At 46.7% G+C, this 17901-nt stretch overlaps 2 protein-coding genes across 16 annotated transcripts in view; one reads left to right on the top strand and one right to left on the bottom strand.

The window, feature by feature from the left end:
• LOC108175679 (zinc finger protein 154) overlaps positions 1-14934 on the top strand; it is a 40363-nt gene extending 25429 nt beyond the window's left edge. For 5 of the 6 annotated variants that reach the window (XM_070063379.1, XM_070063376.1, XM_070063377.1 and 2 more), the window contains one exon: positions 14316-14934. The gene's annotated coding sequence lies outside the window, so the exon portion shown is untranslated. Of the gene's footprint in view, positions 1-3786; positions 3863-14315 lie in introns of all 6 variants that reach the window. The other variant, XM_070063378.1, reaches the window with a different exon arrangement.
• Positions 1-17901, bottom strand: part of LOC108175681 (zinc finger protein 256-like) — a 103614-nt gene that overhangs the window by 16334 nt on the left and 69379 nt on the right. For 6 of the 10 annotated variants that reach the window (XM_070063338.1, XM_070063341.1, XM_070063342.1 and 3 more), the window contains 3 exons: positions 13328-13784; positions 11513-11602; positions 612-10920 (listed from right to left, as the gene is read on the bottom strand). The gene's annotated coding sequence lies outside the window, so the exon portion shown is untranslated. The remainder of the gene's footprint in view (positions 1-611; positions 10921-11512; positions 11603-13327; positions 13785-17901) is intronic. The other 4 variants (XM_070063339.1, XM_070063346.1, XM_070063344.1 and 1 more) reach the window with 3 other exon arrangements.

Raw genomic sequence — 17901 nt, 5'->3', positions numbered from 1 at the left:
AGTAGTTGGGCCCTGCCACCCACATGGGAGACCTGGATTGAGTTCCCAACTCCTGGCTTCAGCCCCCTGGTTATTGAGGGCATTTGAATCATGAAACAGTGGATGTCTCTGTCCCCTCTCCTGGGTGTTTGTGTGTGTGCATCTGAGATAAATTTTAAAAAATTTTTTTTAAGAATTTGGGAACTTTCTGCCAGCACCACCATAGCTCAATAGGCTAATCCTCTGCCTGCAGCGCCTGCACACCGGGTTCTAGTCCCAGTCGGGGCACCGGTTCTGTCCCAGTTGCTCCTCTTCCAGGCCAGCTCTCTGCTGTGGCCTGGGAGTGCAGTGGATGATGGCCCAAGTGCTTGGGCCCTGCACCCGCATGGGAGACCAGGAGAAGCACCTGGCTCCTGGCTTCGGATCAGTGCGGTGTGCTGGCCGCAGCGGCTATTGGGGAGTGAACCAACGGCAAAGGAAGACCTTTCTCTCTGTCTCTCTCACTGTCCACTCTGCCTGTCAAAAAAATTTTTTTAAAAATTTTTGAGAACTTTCAGAGAATAGCTCAGTGAGCACCTGGAAACCATAGGTGTTAAACTGTAAACTATGAGAAGTTCAGGATGATGACTTACAAAAGCTGGAGAACAGAGGCCAGCACTTTGGCACAGTAGGTTAATCCTCCGCCTGTGGCACTGGCAGCCCATATGGGTACCGGTTCTGTCCCTGTTGATCCTCTTCCAGTCCAGCTCTCTGCTGTGGCCCAGGAGGGCAGTGGAGGATGGTCCAGGCTCTTGGGCCCCTGCATGGGAGACTGGGAAGAAGCTCCTGGCTTCAGATTGGCGCAGCTCAGGCCATTGTGGCCATTTGGGGAGTGAACTAACAGAAGGAAGACCTTTCTCTCTGTCTTAACTCTACCTAATAAATAAAAATTAAAAAAAAAAAAAAAAACTGGGGAACAATGTGTGGACCAGAGTGGAGCTGTGGGTCACATTTAGTGTCATAATAGCAATGATAGTAATTGCCTAGGAAAGGCAAGAGAGCAGTAGACTGGATCTGATGCTTGGACCCCTAGTTGTGGAAAGTATGTGTTATAACACAGGTCACGGAGAGAAGTGCTCAGGGCGATGTGGGAGAGAATGGTCTGATACATGGGCAAGGCTTCTCAGGCATATGTGGGCATGTGAAGGCCTAGGATTAAATCTGGCAAGATTTCATTGGTGCTAGTGCTTAGATGCAACTCTGTAGACTCATCAGGATTGTACTGTGATGATTGGTGGCTGGACTCATGTCAACCTGAGTCACTTCACTCAGGCTCATAGATTAGTTTGGGATCATGAAAATCTCTAAGCCTGGGGTAAAGACCCATGTCAGTTGGACCTTTTGAGAGAGAAAGGATATGACTAGCAAGTGGACAGCAACTGCAGCCCAGAAGAGGAAGTGGGACATGAGTGACTGGGATCTACAAAATAGTGTCCAGGAGAGAGGACTTTATGGCAATTCAAGGCTGCCTCTGGCAGTGGGGACAGTTAGTTTGGGGTAGTACTGAGTGCTGTTTCAATTTTCCAGCCACTCTCTACTCCATGAGCTGAAAAACCAAAGAGGCCAAGGAGATGCTCATAGCGTGGAGCTGTGCCTGTGCATATGAAGAGGGTACACTTACTGCCCTGGGGCCATAGCATTAAAGGCAAAAAGGGGAAACAGTCCATGTTTGATAGTATCTGTGAAGCAGGATGTCAAAGGCCTAGGAGGATTTCCTGAAGAGATTCAGCCAGATGGCACTGATCTGCCAACCTGCTCACTGGTGCTACGCATGGACATAACAGTGTGACCATCAGGAGGGAATAAACCCCAGTGGCACCTGGGTCTCCTGTGTCCTCTGAGGTAGGGAGATAGGGAATAAGGTGGGCAGGGGATGAACTGGAGGAGGTTGGTATGAATTTGCAGTCCTAGGAAGGAAATTTTTGATGAAATGAACTGTCATCATGGTGGGGCTGTGTGATTTTCATATTAAGACTGTGGGAAGGCACCTGTGTGAGACATGGTTCAAAGTGATATGACGCCAAGAGAAGAGAGTGAATTTGTGGCCCCATGGGAGAATTGGTGTCATAAGGGTGTGTGTAAGCACATGTTAGAATGATCTGGGGATCTTGGGAGAATTGCCTGTGAAGACCAACATGAGATCACCCATACATCTTTATGCCCAGTTATTTCTCCAGCAGTATTTGTGACAGCCACCACATAGACTAGAGGTGGTGTGGCCTGCAGGTCAGGCTCAGAATTTATCTGTCTGCTTACCTGCATTTGTTCCTGTAGAAGGACACAGTATCAGTGAAACTGTGAGGAGACAGTGGGCACAGTAGTACTGGGCTGGCGCTCTCTGAGGTGAGGAGATGGGGAACACACTAAGTAACGGATGGATGTGAGGAGCAGACGATGAGCTGGGGTCCTAGGACAGAAGCTGATCATGGAATGAATTTATCCCCATTATGACAAGAGATCACCTGTGAGGACATGGTCATTTATTTCTCCCAGGAAGAGTGGGTTCTTTATTTTATTTTTTGACAGGTAGAGTTAGTGAGAGAGAGAGAAAGGTCTTCTTTCTGTTGGTTCACTCCCCAAATGGCTGCTACGGCTGGCGCGCTGCACCGATCGGAAGCCAAGAGCCAGGTGCTTCCTCCTGGTCTCCAATGTGGGTTCAGGGCCCAAGCACTTGGGCCATCCTCCACTGCCTTCCTGGGCCACAGCAGAGAGCTGGACTGGAAGAGGAACAACCAGAACAGAACCGGCGCCCCAACCGGGACTAGAACCTGGAGTACCGGCGTCGCAGGCGGAGGATTAGCCTAGTGAGCCACAGCGCCTGCAAGAGTGGGTTCTTGATGATGCTCAGAGGCTGCTCCACTGTGATGTAACGCTGAGGAACTTCGTACTTCAGCGTCCCTGAGCAAGACCTTTGCTTCCCTCCTGAATGGTCACCTTGCTTGCCTTCTCCCTGTCAGGATGGCTGAGTGCAGATTCATGGTACCTCTGCCCTTGCTTTGGTCTCCGAGCTGCCATTTCCTTATGGCTGTCTGTGCAGAGAACTACAAGTATGGTTATACATGAATTTAAATGAACAAACCATAGCTGTGCTTTCACGAGCCTCATGTGCCAAGTTGCTCTGGACCACTGCTAGTCACTCATTTGTCTTCTCTTTTTAATATTTGTGTCATTCATGTCTCATGTGATTGCCTGATGTGAGCTACAGGGAGAGAGCCCTGATTTCTTCACACAGTGGACATAAGATGGTCTCGGGGCAGCACTGTGGTATAGCAGGTAAAACCACTGTCTGTGATGACGGCATCCTATAGGGGCAACTGTGTGTGTCCTAGCTGTTCCACTTCCAGTCCAGCTCCCTGCTAATGGCCTGGTGAAAGCAGCAGAAGATGGCCCAAGTACTTGGGTCCCTGCACCCACATGGGAGACCCAGTTGAAGCTCCTGGGTCCTGGTTTTGGCCTGGCCCAGCCCTGGCCATTGAGCCATCTGGGGAGTAAACCAGCAGATAGAAGATCTATCTCTCTCTCCCTCTTTCTCTGTAACTGATTTTCAAAAAAATAAATAATTAAAAAAAGAGATGGTCTCAGGAGAGACCTCTTAAGAAGGGTAGATGGGCTTTAGCATGACATCTGGATTGGGTTCATATTGTATCAGGAACCTGTGATGTGTTCAGCAGTGTTATGGTGCAAGTGCCACTGGCTATACCTCATTTCTGCCTCTAACTCCACATATTTAATACTTCAGCAACTTGTTATTTTATCTGTGACTTCCAGCTCCAGACCTTTGTGGCCCGTGTGTATCACCTGATGTCACGCTGCTGTGCTCTTTGTTTTGACTCACTGTGTTGTGGTATGTGCACACCCCCTCAAATAGTCCTTGATCTCCAGCTGCTTAGGTCCTGTTGGAATTTTTTAAAGATTTATTTTTTTGAAAGGCAGAGTTACAGAGAGGTAGAGAGAGGAGGGGGGTGAAGGGCGAGAGAGAGATCTTCCATCTGCTGGTTTACTACCCAGATGGCCACAACAGCCAGAGCTGCGCCAATCGAAAGCCAGGAGTTTCTTCCAGGTCTCCCAGGCTGGTGCAGGGACCCAAGGATTTGGGCCATCTTCTAATGCTTTCACAGGCCATAGCAGAGAGCTGGATCAGAACTGGGGAAGCTGGTACTCGAACCGGCGCCCATATGGGATGTTGGCACTGCAAGCGGCAGCTTCACCTGCTATTCCATGGTGCTGGTCCCCAGCTACTCGTCTTTATCCCAGCTCTCTGCTAATGTGCCTGGGAAAGCAGCAGAAGTTGACCCAAGTGCTTGGGCCCCTGCCACCCACATGAGAAACCTGGATGAAGCTCCTGGCTCCCGGCTCTGGCCTGGCCCAGCCCTTTCCATGGTGGTCATTGTCTCTGTAACTCTGCCTTTCAAATAAATAAATATTAAAAAACAAACTTCTCATTTTCTTGAGAAATATGAATAGCCTGAGCCCTTAAGGACTCTTTTCTAAGATTTTATTTATTTGAGAGGTAGAGTTACAGAGAGAGGGAGAGACAAGAAATCTTGCATCTGCTGGTTCACTCCCAGTGGCTGCCGACATCTGGAGCTGGGCCCATCTGAAGTCAGGGGCCAGGAGCTCCTTCTGGGTCTCCTACATGGGTGCAAGGGCTCAAGTATTGGACCACCTTCCACTGCTTTTCTAGGCCATCAGCAGAGAGCTAGATTGAAAGTGGCGCAGCCAGGACTTGAGCCTGTACCCACATGGGATGCTGGCACTGCGGGCAGAGGCTTAACCCACTGTGCCACAGCGCTGGCCCCAAGGGACTCATTTCTTTTTCTTTGACATTAGAGCATGATTCTGACCCAGTTTTGGTCTACAGGACTTGACCTGTGTTGTCAGCTTGCTAAGAAAGAATAACCTATTTCAGGGATCTGTTGGTCTCAATTACACTTATGATGAACCCAGAAACTGCTTGTTGCACACTGCTTTGGCTTATGACCTTTTTGTAAAAATGTCTTTTGGACTTAAAATTTTTTGAAAGGCAGTTACAGAACAGGGGCGGGGGCGGGAGGAGATATCTTCCATCTGCTGGTTCACTCCACAAATGGCCACCACTGCCAGGGCTGGGCTGGGCTGGGCTGGGCCGAAGTCAGGAATTTCTTCCAGGTCTCTCGTGTGGGTACAGTGGCCCAAGCATTTGGGCCATCCTCTGCTGCTTTCCCAGGCAGATTAGTGGGGAGCTGGGTTGGAAGTGGAGCAGTGCCCACATGGGATGGCAGCACTGCAGGTGGGGCTTAATTAGCTATACCACAATACCAGCCCTGTCTTTGCACTTTTAACCTGGGTATTCCTGTTCATTGTCTAAGCTGACTTGCAAGCACAATAGTGACGTCATCATCCGCGTGAACAGATTTTTTTGGGACCCCAAACTTTGTGTTTCAGAGGGATAGTGTGATGACAGAAAATAGCTCTCTGTCCAATACAGATCTAATTTGCTTTGCTACCCAAGGTCTTTTTTCTCAAAGGGACTAGTTCAGGATTTAGTGTTCCTAACTTGTGGCCTTGGAGCCAAAGTTTGTGTGAGGTCTGAGATCCCTGTGTAAAGGAGGCAATAGTCACAATCCCCAGTGATTCCGTGAACAACATGGACTTTGTGTTCAGAGAGAGATCACAGTTCATGCAAAGGAGCCGTGTCATGTTCAGAACTACATAACAACGTTAGTGTCATTTGTTATTAGACTGAAGGGGCAGGTCCAACCATAACTGGAACAGAAATTCTAAGTTAATGAAGAATGGAGGAGACTGCAGTGAGTTAGATGGGATGTATTCTAAAAGTTCATCCACAGATGTTCCAGTGACCATGGCTATGCAGGATAGTATGCATGGAATTCTCCAGAAACTCCATTAACTATATTTATTGTAGCTAAAGTAGAGAAAATGAACTTCTTGTGAATTCCCACATCTTCTCTAGACTGTTTACCTCAAGATCATCACTATGCAGGCAGGGAAGTGAACAGGGACAAGGATAGTTTCCATAGTTCAAAGATGTGGCTTTGTGACCAGGTCAGCATTCCAGTTGATTCAGGTGGCAAGAATATTTCCTGCTTGCCAATGTTTGCTGACAGTGAGGCAAGGCTTCTCCTCCCAGGCCATCAGGAGGGAGGTGGTAGAACCTATCAGATTATGAAGCTTATTTTCCAGGCAAAGAAAGACATCCAGGCTCTTAATTGAGACACTTTTTAAAGTTCTAGTAAATATTTAGAGGCTGGCACTGTGGCACAGTGGGTTAACCCACCACTTGTGATACCAACATCCCATCTTAGAGGGCCTGTTCGAGACGTGGTTCTTAACTTCTGATCCAGCTCCCTGCTAATGGGCCTGGGAAAGCAGCAGAGGATGCCCCAAGTGCTTGGGCCCTGCCACCCACATAAAGACCTGGATGGAGTTCCTGGCTCTGCCTGATCCAGCCCTGGTTGCAGCCATTTAAGGAGTAAACTAGCACACAGAAGATCTGTCTCCTTTCTGCCCTTCGAATAAATAAACAGATTTAACCAAAGGATAACTTGTATAACTGACATACAAAAAAGAACACTAATCTGAAGTGTATAATTGGTAAAGTCTTGAAACTGTCATCACAATCATTTGGAAAACTCACCTGTCTTTCATATTCACCTCATTCCCTTCTACATAAAATTTCTCCTGGCCATCCCCAGCCCTCTAGGTAACCATTGATTTTCCTTAAAATAAGTTAGTTTGCACTTTCTAGAATTTTAAATTGTTATCAAGTGGTTGTATGGGCTCTATTTTACTAGTTTTCTTCACGTTGCGTCGTTGTTTAGATTCAACAATGACTAATGTGAAAAGTTCTTTGTTATTGAGGAATATTCTGTTCTGGGGTAAGCCACTATTTATTCATCTGTTCATCTGGTTAGGCTCTCTTTACAGGCAAAGCTGTTGTAAATATTTGCATTCAATTTTTATATGTATATGGTGTTATTTACTTTGTGTTGGTAACTCAAACTATAATTCCTGAATTACAGTGTAGGTGAATGCTTACCATTTTAAGATATGTCGAGCTGTGATCCATTTTTTTTTTAATTTATTAAAAGAGTTACAGAAAGGCAGAGAGAGGGAGGAGAGGGAGATCTTTCATCTGCTGGTTCACTCCCCAAATGGCTGCAACAGCCAGAGCTGAACTGATAAGAAGCTAGAAGCCAGGAGCTTCTTCCAGGTCTCCAATGTGGGTGAAGGGGCCCAAAGGCTTGGTCCATCCTCTGCTGCTTTCTCAGGCACCTTAGCAGGGAGCTGGATTGGAAGTGAAGCAGCTGGGACTCGAACCAGCAACCATATGGGATGCTGGCACTACAGGTGATGGCTTTACCCACTATGCCATAGCACTGGCCCAAGCTGTGATCTAAATGGTTTTTCTCCATTGCATTCCCAGAAATACTGCATCACTTCTAGTTCCTCTTGTATCTCTGCTAATACTTCATATGGCTAATCTTTAATTTTAGCCCATTTAACAAGTACATGCAGGGGCCCAAGCACTTGGGGCATCTTCCACTGCTTTCCTAGGCCATAGCTGAGAGTTGGGTCGGAAGTGGAGCAGCCGGGTCTTGAACCAGTACCCACATGGGATACCGGCACTACAGGCGGCGGCTTTACCTGCTAAGCCACAGCACTAGCCCTATGTTGAGTATTTTTACATGTGTTTATTTGCCACCTGCGTATCTTCAGTATTTTTTTTTACTATTTTCTTTCTGATAACATGTGTTTATTGCTTTAACAAATAATAGTCCAACAACAAAGACATGTTGCAATTTCTTTCATTCAAGAAGATTTTGTCCTGTGCTCCACATAATGCCCATATACTATTATGTTTAACTGCATTATTAACATATTCAGAGAAGTGGGAGTTTGGCTCAGTAGATAAGTTAGCACCTGGATGCATGCATCCGATATCCGGGTGGGTGCCTGGACTCAGATTCTGGCTCCACATTCCATTCTAGTTTCCTGCTGATGCATACCCAGGGAGGCAGAAGTCAATGGTTCAAGTCCACTAGTGTGGGAGACCCCAAGTAGGTTCTCAGTTCTGGGCTTTGGCCTGACCCAGTCTTGGCTATTGAAGGCATTTGGGAGTGAACCAGTGGATGGGAGTTATCGATCTCTCTACCTCTCACAGAGTAAAATTAAAAACATTCAGCATCACTTTCTCAAGTCTAAAAATACAAGAATATACTAAATGAAGCCTGATTCTTTTTGATATATTGATAGAGTAATTACAAATAACCTAATAAACATATATAATAAATTTTTAAACAGTTTGAAATATAACCAACTTAAACTGAATGCATTCAAAATATTAAGTTTTCATGTGTGCTTACATCCCTGAAACCAAATGTTTCTTCATGCCATTTCAATTTTCTCAAAATATACAATTAAAGTGCATGTTCTACCTTTGATAGATATAACCATAAATAGAAAAACTGTTATAAAGCTACATAAATCCTTAATATTTCATCATTTATCATTTCATGATCATCATTACTTATCCTACTTCCATGCAAAACAATGGGTTATTTTACTTCTAATCCTAGATAGGTCACTCAGTGCATAACTTCAAAATGCCATTTCTTTTTTTTTTTTTTTTTTTTTTTTTTTTTTTTTTTTGACAGGCAGAGTGGACCGTGAGAGAGAGAGAGACAGAGAGAAAGGTCTTCCTTTGCCATTGGTTCACCCTCCAATGGCCGCCGCGGCCGGCGCACCACGCTGATCCCAAGGCAGGAGCCAGGTGCTTCTCTTGGTCTCCCATGGGGTGCAGGGCCCAAGCACCTGGGCCATCCTCCACTGCACTCCCGGGCCACAGCAGAGAGCTGGCCTGGAAGAGGGGCAACCGGGACAGAATCCGGCGCCCCGACCGGGACTAGAACCCGGTGTGCCAGCGCTGCTAGGTGGAGAATTAGCCTATTGAGCCGTGGCGCCAGCCCAAAATGCCATTTCAAAAATTTTCTAAGAAAATGCTATTTACTAACTGTAATGCACAAAATGTAAGTAGGTGTATCAAATTAAAATGTTATATAAAGTTAATTCTTATTAGCTGCCCCTATTTAAAACAGATTGATTATAATCAGGATACAAAGTATATTTATTTGTATGACTTTTGGTAAGTGTCTGAGTTAACCCATACATACTTTTTCACGTACTTTTTCATTTGTATAATAATGCTGCTAAGTCACTGGTCTGTTAGAATTTATCATTTTCTCAGTTTGACATCAAATCACTGATTCTGTCCAGTTTGTCTACCCTAACTCCGTATTTTCTGTATCTTAGATATTACTGAGATGGATGATTAAAATCCATTCCAAATGTGCTGGATATGACATGTTTGTCTTAGTGACAGCCTGGAGCCACACATGTATTCCAGGCTGGCATTGTGTTGCTGCCATGTCATATCAGATTGCCGGTCTGAGTTCCACCTACTCTGATTCTTATCTAGCTCCCTGCTAATATGCCTGGGAAAGTAGTGGGAAATGGCCCAAATACTTGGGCCTCCACTACCCATGTGGGAGACCTGGAGTTCCCGGCTTTGTCCTGGCCCAGACCTGGCTATTGTAGACATTTATGGAGTGAATCAGCTAATGGAAGAGAACTTTATAAGATTGAAATCATACTTTTTTTCCCCTTAAGTGCACTCACACAGCATATTTATATTGAAATTGATTAGGCCAGCGCCGCGGCTCACTAGGCTAATCCTCCGCCTTGCAGCGCCAGCCATGGCGGCCATTGGAGGGTGAACCAACGGCAAAGGAAGACCTCTCTCTCTCTCTGTCCACTCTGCCTGTCAAAAAAAAAAAAAAATTAATCATGCTTCTAAAAGCAGTTCTTTTTTTATTGCTATGAAGTGGGATGTTGCCTGTTTGTGGATATATGGGGTTAATATTAAGTAAGTGCAAGTAAAACTGCTATAGACATTTGAATTCGGCTCTTCACATGATGGGCTTCATTTCTGTTTTGTTAATACCTCAGAGTTCAATGCCCATCACAGTGTATGTGAATATATAACTCTTTTCTTACCTAATGGTTGTTTTCTTTGGATTCCTAAGAGGAGCATATGAAAACTTCAGTTCTTCCATCCTTGCAAATTCAGTAATAAAGGTGTAGCAGTTGGAATTTACCACTTTTTTGCTGTAAGGATTTTTTTTTTTAATTCGAGAGGCAGAGTTACAGATGGAGAGAAAAGTCTTCCATCCACTGGTTCACTCCCCAAATGGCCACAATGGCCAAGCTAAGGCAATCCAAAGCTGCAAACCAGGGTCTCCCACATGGGAGCAGAGGGCCAAGCACTTGGGTCATCTTCCACTGCTTTCCCACACCATAGGCAGAGAGCTGGATGGGAAGAGCAGCAGCCAGGACATGAACCAACACCTCTATGGGATGCTGGCTCCACAGGCAGAGGCTTAGTGGTTCTACCACCTCCCAATAGCAACCTCCCCAGCCATGGGACCAAAGCTTTTACCCATGGCCCTTTGCAGAAAACTTAACTTTAAAACCATAGTACTGTCCATCCCTACCCAGAGGGTGTACTGTGATCCCTGTACCTGGAAGCTGTGCTTCTACTCCCAGAACACCAAGCCCCAGCCAGCCTCCCTAAAAGCTCCCAGTACCTGTGTTGCCCCTGCTTAACAACGTAACTACTGGTTCTGGTCCCTCTCTTACCTGTTTTCTTACCTGGGACTCAGTACCTTCTCTCTAGGTCTTGGGGAGCTGTAGGCCAAGAATGAGACGTCCTGGGCACTGTCCATAGCATCTAGTGAGCTGTGATCTCAGTCTACTCACTGGATCCAGGGAGTCCTCAGGAAGGAACAGGGGAGAAGCAGGACTTCTCTGAAATGCCAAGTCCATGTCTTCCATTTGATGAGCCTGCAGAGTACCGAGAACTCAATGTGGACTCTTACAAGCCTGAAGAAAGTCCCAAACAATAACCCGTGTTCCAATTGGCCCTACACACACACAGAGTAGTATTTATGGGAGAACTTACAGACTGCATTACTGTATTAGAAAAAATAATTCAACAATTAACATTCTACCTTAGGAAATTTGGGAAACAGACAAATTAGGTTCTACAGGCCACCCTAAAGTGACTCCTCCATCGCTCATACAGCATGTAGCCCTACAGCAAAAATTGCCACCCAGTAAAGCCATTCCTACACGATTCACCAGTACTGGATAAGTCACAGCCACACCCTTGCTACATCAGTTCTCCCTCTGGCTTCCTGCCTATGGATACTGGTCCTGAGGTAAACAATCCGGGGTCTTTAGGAATCATCCTGTTTAGATTTGCTCTGAGTTACAGTAACCACCTGTGGAGGGTCTGAAAATTTCTGAATATTGTTATCTTGCATACCACACCGTGGGAACATCTAGATGTTCATTTAGAAGTGAAAAATTCCTGGAATCTCCCTAACTCCTTACATGTCACACCTAGTGTTTCTGAACCAATTACAGTTCCCACCTGGCTCCTGGAGGGCTTCCAGGCAGTCACACCTGCCAACTGAATGCAGGTTCCTTGGCAGGTACCAAAGGCCAGCTTCCCCTTCAGTGCCTGAGAATACAGAACATCCAGTGAGAACAAGGGGTCAAACACACTGCTCCCACATACTCTAGAGGTTGTTACAACTGTCCCCTCTTACAGACACCTCCAAACCTAAGAGTAGGGCCGGCGCCATGGCTCACTTGGTTCATCCTCCGCCTGCAGCACCGGAATCCCATATGGGTGCCGGTTCTAGTCCCAGTTGCTCCTCTTCCAGTGCAGCTCTCTGCTGTGGCCCGGGAGGGCAGTGGAGAATGGCCCAAGTGCTTGGGCTCCTGCACCTGGCTTTAGATCGGTGCAGCCATTTGGGGAGTGAACCAACGGAAGGAAGACCTTTCTGTCTGTCTCTCTCTCCCACTGTCTATATCTCTACCTGTTAAATAAAAATAATATGCAAACCTAAGAGTAAAACTAGCATCTGGGCCACATGATTTGTCTCCAAAAAACCCAGCAAGCTTTTTTTTTTAAAATGTGAGGCTGGAAAGCAGCCATTTTTTTTTTCAAAGTTTTATTTTATTTATTTGAAACACAGGGTTAGAGAGAGAGGTCTTCCATCCACTGGTTCACTCCCCAGATGGCCACAACGGCTGGAGCTATGCTGATCCAAAGCCAGGAGCTTCTTCCAGGTCTCCCAAGCGGGTGCAGGGGCCCAAGGACTTAGGCCATCTTCTATTGCTTTCCCAGGCCATAGCAGAGAGCTGGGTCAGAAGAGAAGAGCAGCAGCCGGGACTAGAACTGGCACCCATGTAGGATGCCCGTGCTTCAGACCAGGGCTTTAACCCTTTAACCCACTGCGTCACAGCGCCGGCCCCCAGCAGTCTTTTTCAGACAGCCTTTGGCAGCAATGCACATTGCATCAAAACAGGAGTCAGAGCTCTTCTCAGCCATCGTACAGTGCTCTCTGAGGCACAGCAAAGTGGGTAGTCTCACAAGAGCTATTTACCCTTTCAAGCTGTCAGAACCCAACTGTTTCCTCAATGCACTCCACATAATGACTAAAACCCCAAGATTAACAGACCTGTTTTGTTCAAATATAAGGCAGCAAGTTCCGGGGCTGGGTGGTTTAGAGGCTGGACACTTCCACAAAAGTTCAGCCTCTGCAAGTTACTGCAGAACCTGTCTGTGTCCTCTGAAATAAAACTGTTTCCATAGGACTGGTGCTGTGGTGCAGCAGGTTAAGCCACAGCCTGCAGTGCTGGCGTGCTATATGGGTGCCAGTTCCTTCTAGTCCAGCTCCCCAATAACATGCCTGGGAAAGCAGCTGAGGATGGCCCAAGTGTTTGGGCCCCTGCAGGCTTGTGGGAGACCTGAAAGAAGCTCCTGGCTCCCGGCTTCAGACTGGCCCAGCCCCAGCTGTTGGGGCCATCTGGGGAGTGAACCAGAGGATGGAAGATACGTTTCTCTCTTTGTCTCTATAATTTTGCCTTTCAAATAAATAGATCTTTAAAAATATATATGAAAAATAAAATCTATTTCCACGCCCAAAACCATCAAAAAGGAGGAAATACAGACCCCCGCCCATAGGCTGTAAGACCATTGTTAATTCCTTCCAGAAGTCTGCCTGCCATGAGCATGCGGGGGTGACAAGAATAATAATGCAATTCTCCCACATGGTAGTGGCAGGAGGACTTCTGTCACTACCAAAGGCCCTTGGCAGTTTAAATAGTGAAACACAGCTCCTGAAAGCTTCATGCAGAGTTGGCGTGCACAGGGACTCACCCAGGTGTGGATACTCACATGGCTGAGGTTTCCCTTCTGACTGGTGTCCTCACAAAGGGTGCTATTCCAGATTTACCAGGGTGAGCTGTTAGGTCGAACAGCAACAGAACATTCCCCGTACTGCTAAGGCCTTTGTCCACTGTGAACTTTCCCACATCTGCAATACAAGTGTTCTGCTGTATGATAACGTTGGGAACACTGGCACAGAATTGTCCACATTTTCTGTAATCTTAATCTCTTCAGACGTTGCAGAAAAACCTTATCTTCTGGATTGCTTCTGGTGCTGCTCAAACTTTACATTATTGAATAGTTTCCCACATGTCCCCCTGGTATTCAGCCAGATGTAAGATATCCCTCAGTGGGGCACACGTGTCATGTACACGGGTCTTCAGATCTGCTACAAAAACTCTGTCCTGTGTTTCTGAAGAAACACTCTTATTGGATGTCTCCTCATCCTCCACTTCATGCCAGCACCCTGAAAGCAAAGAAATACTGATAAAGTACACATGGAGGAAACACCCAATCAGTCTGAGAAAGAGGCTGCCAAGAGGCACTGGGCCTCAGAAGGTCACAAAATGGGGAGGCTGAAGAGCAAAGAAACGAGGGAAGAGCACGGCAGGGTTTTGGCAACTGGTGAGTGCTATGCAGGATGTGTCCAGGCCCAGGAAAATTATAGTGAGTAGTTGGTGTTCAAGGACTATATGAGAATATGTGCACATCTCATGAACACTATGTATAGGCAGACATGGCAGGAAAATCACTGACAGAAAATGTAATGGAAGGGAATGGGTGTAAGGTAGAAGCCAGGGTGGTGAAGGATGGAAAGGGGCTAGAAGTCAAATTGAAAATGATAAATTTCGGTGTTAAGGAAGAAAGATAAGTAGAAACTGCGTGGCCACTGGCCTGAGAAGAAACACTGAACACCTAAATGTTGCGCATTTTGAACCTGACCTTGACATTGTGCCCTTCCCTGATTCCCACTCACTGTGGGCTTTTCTTTCTGTAGATGGAGTCACATCCACCTGAAAAGCAACCAGGTGCCTCCCCTTGCCCTAAGTGCATGGCTAAATGTGGTCTGGAAAATGCAGTTCCTGAGAAGGCCAGGACAGGTGAGCAGCCAATAAAGGTCCACAGCAACACATCCTATTACTACAAAGAGAACTTTGAAGTTGGGTTTTGCAGGAACAGCCCACAGATCCCCATGAGTAATGATTGTGTGAGTACTTACAACTCTGGCTTAGTCCAGCCCCAGGAAGTGTCATCTGGAAAAAGGGCCAGAACCTTGGGTAGAGAGGCACCATCATTGTGAACAGGATGATCAGACCTAATGAGATCACTGAGTAAACTGCAGATCTCAAGACCCATGCCCTTGGCTCTGTGGTTTATGTGATGGAATGAGAAGGCCATGCCAAGATGGCCGCTGGCAACGGAAACTGCCTGGCACCAGGCTGTGATTGGATGGCTTTGGAAACCACATGACAATGGAGCCTGCCTGGCAACAGGCTGTGATTGGTTAGGGCATAGACTGCCCCTTGACCAGATCGGCTGCCTTGGCTATTTAAGTTGCTGTACCAACTGAAATAAACGAGTCTGCAGGCTGCTGCCTCAGGCCTGCTTTCACCCGACTCCCAGGGTCTGTGTGGTGATTCCGCACCTCTTCATGCTCCTCCTCTCAGAACGAATCAACAGCTTCAGGGCTTCCCAACAAGAAGAGATGACACACTATACAGCTTGTCAATGACACCTACTCCTAGAGACCAATGAATGAAGTGCTCATAATCCTACCCTGGGACAGACAGAGATAGACTGATGGGCCGGGTGTGAGGACCTCACCCAGCGAGGCTACAAGTGCATCATGGTCCAGGAGTCTGAGCCTCATCAAGGAGCCCCCAGTCTCCCAGGAAAAGGACACAAACATCCTCAGGTCAGCAGCTCTGCAATGACAAGGACAGTAAGGCCCATGAAGACTGCCTCTGCCAGGACCCCTATTCTATCCACCAAAACAACTTCTTGCTCACCCACCTCCCCAGGCCCCCAAGTCAGAAAATACCAGGAACTGGTACCAGAGGCCATGACTGTCTCATGATTACCTCAGTGATCTCCTCAGTCTGACAACAGGTTGACAGAGAACCGCCATTTTACCTTCTGGGCTCAGCATGCAGAGGCCTCCTCTCCTGCCAGTCAGTGCCTAATCATCGTCCCAGACACAAACCTGGGCTCACTCTTCTCAGTGAAGCCCTGATAACAGTTCACACTTCTTCCTATGCACATCATGCCTCTCGCACATCTCCAACTACCCACCACCCACCACCATAGACGTCTCCTTGGTCCTCCCAGCTGCCACTCTATACATAGCACAGAGAAATTACAAAGCAGTGAAATCAGTATCTCATCTTGCTCCAAACCCTCCCTGGCCTCATTGCCAAGGATGCTCATTAGTGCTCTGAAAGTCTCTTTGCCGGGGCCAGCCCTGTGGCATAGTGGGTAAAGCTGCCACCTGCAATGCCAGCATCCCATATGGGCATGGGTTCAAGTCCAGCTCTCTGCTATGGCCTGGGAAAGCAGTAGAAGATGGCCAAGCAGTAGAAGATGGACAAGGTCTCCCCACCCACGTGGGGAGACCCGGAAGAGGCTCCTGGCTTTGGATTGGCCTAGCTCTGGCTGTTGCAGCAATCTGGGGAGTAAACTAGCAGATAGAAGACACCACCACCACCACCACCCCGTCTCTCTCTGCCTCTCTGTAACTTGCCTTTCAAATACATTAATCTTTAAAAAAAATAAAGTCTCCTTACCTATCGCTATTCCTTTCTTTAACCACAGACACCCAGACCACATGTTGATCTCAGGTACTCTTGGCCCTCTTCACTTCTCTGTTGCTCACTGTATTAAATTCCTATCAATGCCAAAATAAATTACCACTGACTTCACAGCCTAAGACTACACAAATTTACCATCTTATTCTGGAGGTCATCAATCCAAAATGGGTTTTGCTAGGCTAAAATTACAATGTTGGCAGGCTTATGCTTCATCTGACAGCTCTGGATAAGAATACACTTTTGGGGCTGGTGTTGTGGTGTAACCAGTTAAGCCACTACCTACAATGCCGGCATCCTATATGGGCGCCGGTTCGTGTTCCAGCTGCTCCACTTCTGATCCAGCTCTCTGCTACAGCCTGGGAAAGTGGTGGAAGACACCCCAAGTACTTGGGCCCCTGCACCAATGTGGGTAACCCAGAATCTCCAGGCTCTAGGCTTTCTGGCACAGCCCCACACATTACAGCCATTTGAGGAGTGAACCAGCTGATGTAATCTCTCTCATGCTGCCTTTCAAATAAAAATAAATCTTTTAAAAAGAATCCATTTCTTTCCCTATTCCAACTTCTAAAGACCTCTTGCATTCTTTGTTGCATTCTTAGCAACACTGTATCATTACTGAAATCACATCACTCTGGCCTGTTCCCTTCACATTTCAATCTAACTGGCCCTCCTGCTTCACTTTCCTAAGTACCATTGTGATTACACTGGACACACTGAATAATTCATCTCGAGATCCTTACATGAGCAAAGTCCCTCTTGAGGTAATATACTCAAGTGTCTCAGGGATTAAAACATGGACATCTTTGGGAACCATTAATCAGCCTACCACTTCTTACCACTCACAGCCTTCCTACCTCTACCTAATCTGCTGCAAACAGTGACTCTTCCATCCTTCAGCAGCTGGCACAGAACTCTGTATCCCCCTCAGATAGAGACAACTGCATCTTACTTTCAAACTCACATGCTCTGAAGGTGCATCAGAACCAAACCACTGTGCGTTACCTCCAATTTGCATTAGAGCCAAATATGTGACCTCAGATTACGCAGTATCTGACTTCAGAAATATCATATGCTATCTGGCTTCAAATCACCAACAAGTCCACATGACACCTGGTATCTGACCTCAGGATGCGGTCTCTCCAATGAGGCTGACCTAGGTTGGCAGTTAATCTGCTTCCCATCACTGGTTACGGCACTTTGAACAAGAAGCCACACCACTCTGAGCTACAATTTCCTAACTTATGTAATGGAGAAACAAACATATCCATAGCGTACAACTGTTGGGAATATTGCCTGGTAACTACCATACCATCCTCTAGTCACTCCCCCAGTACTGCTTCTACTCTACACTGGAAGGCAATGTCCCGGCCGCTCACATCCCTTAACCAGCACCCCTGGTTCAGAGGCTCCAGTTAGCTGCCTCCTTCAAGAACCAGAACCTCAGCTATCCCCCTCAGGTCGGCTGCACCTTGTGGGGTTATGTGTATAAGTTATTTAAAATGGCGGTCCACAGCTTGTTTATACTTATATGGCCCAACGAAGCTCAGCCTGGGTTCCCATGACTTCAGCTCATTGGACTGAGTCTCCAACAGGAACCATCACTCCATACAGAGATCCCACGGCAGCTCAAAACCCTTGGAAGGGAGAGACAGCGAAATCACTGACTCCTGCAGAAAGGGTCACCCCATTAAAGTCACCTTTAATTTCTTTCAACAAAAGTTTGCACATTCAACAATGCTGAAATAGTAATAATGCTTAAGATCAAATACTTAAGAT

Source organism: Oryctolagus cuniculus, chromosome 18 (genome assembly GCF_964237555.1).
Source record: "Oryctolagus cuniculus chromosome 18, mOryCun1.1, whole genome shotgun sequence".
Taxonomy (NCBI): Eukaryota; Metazoa; Chordata; class Mammalia; order Lagomorpha; family Leporidae; genus Oryctolagus; species Oryctolagus cuniculus.
The sequence above is the reverse complement of the archived record's forward strand: the minus strand, read 5'-3'. Positions and strand labels throughout refer to the sequence as shown.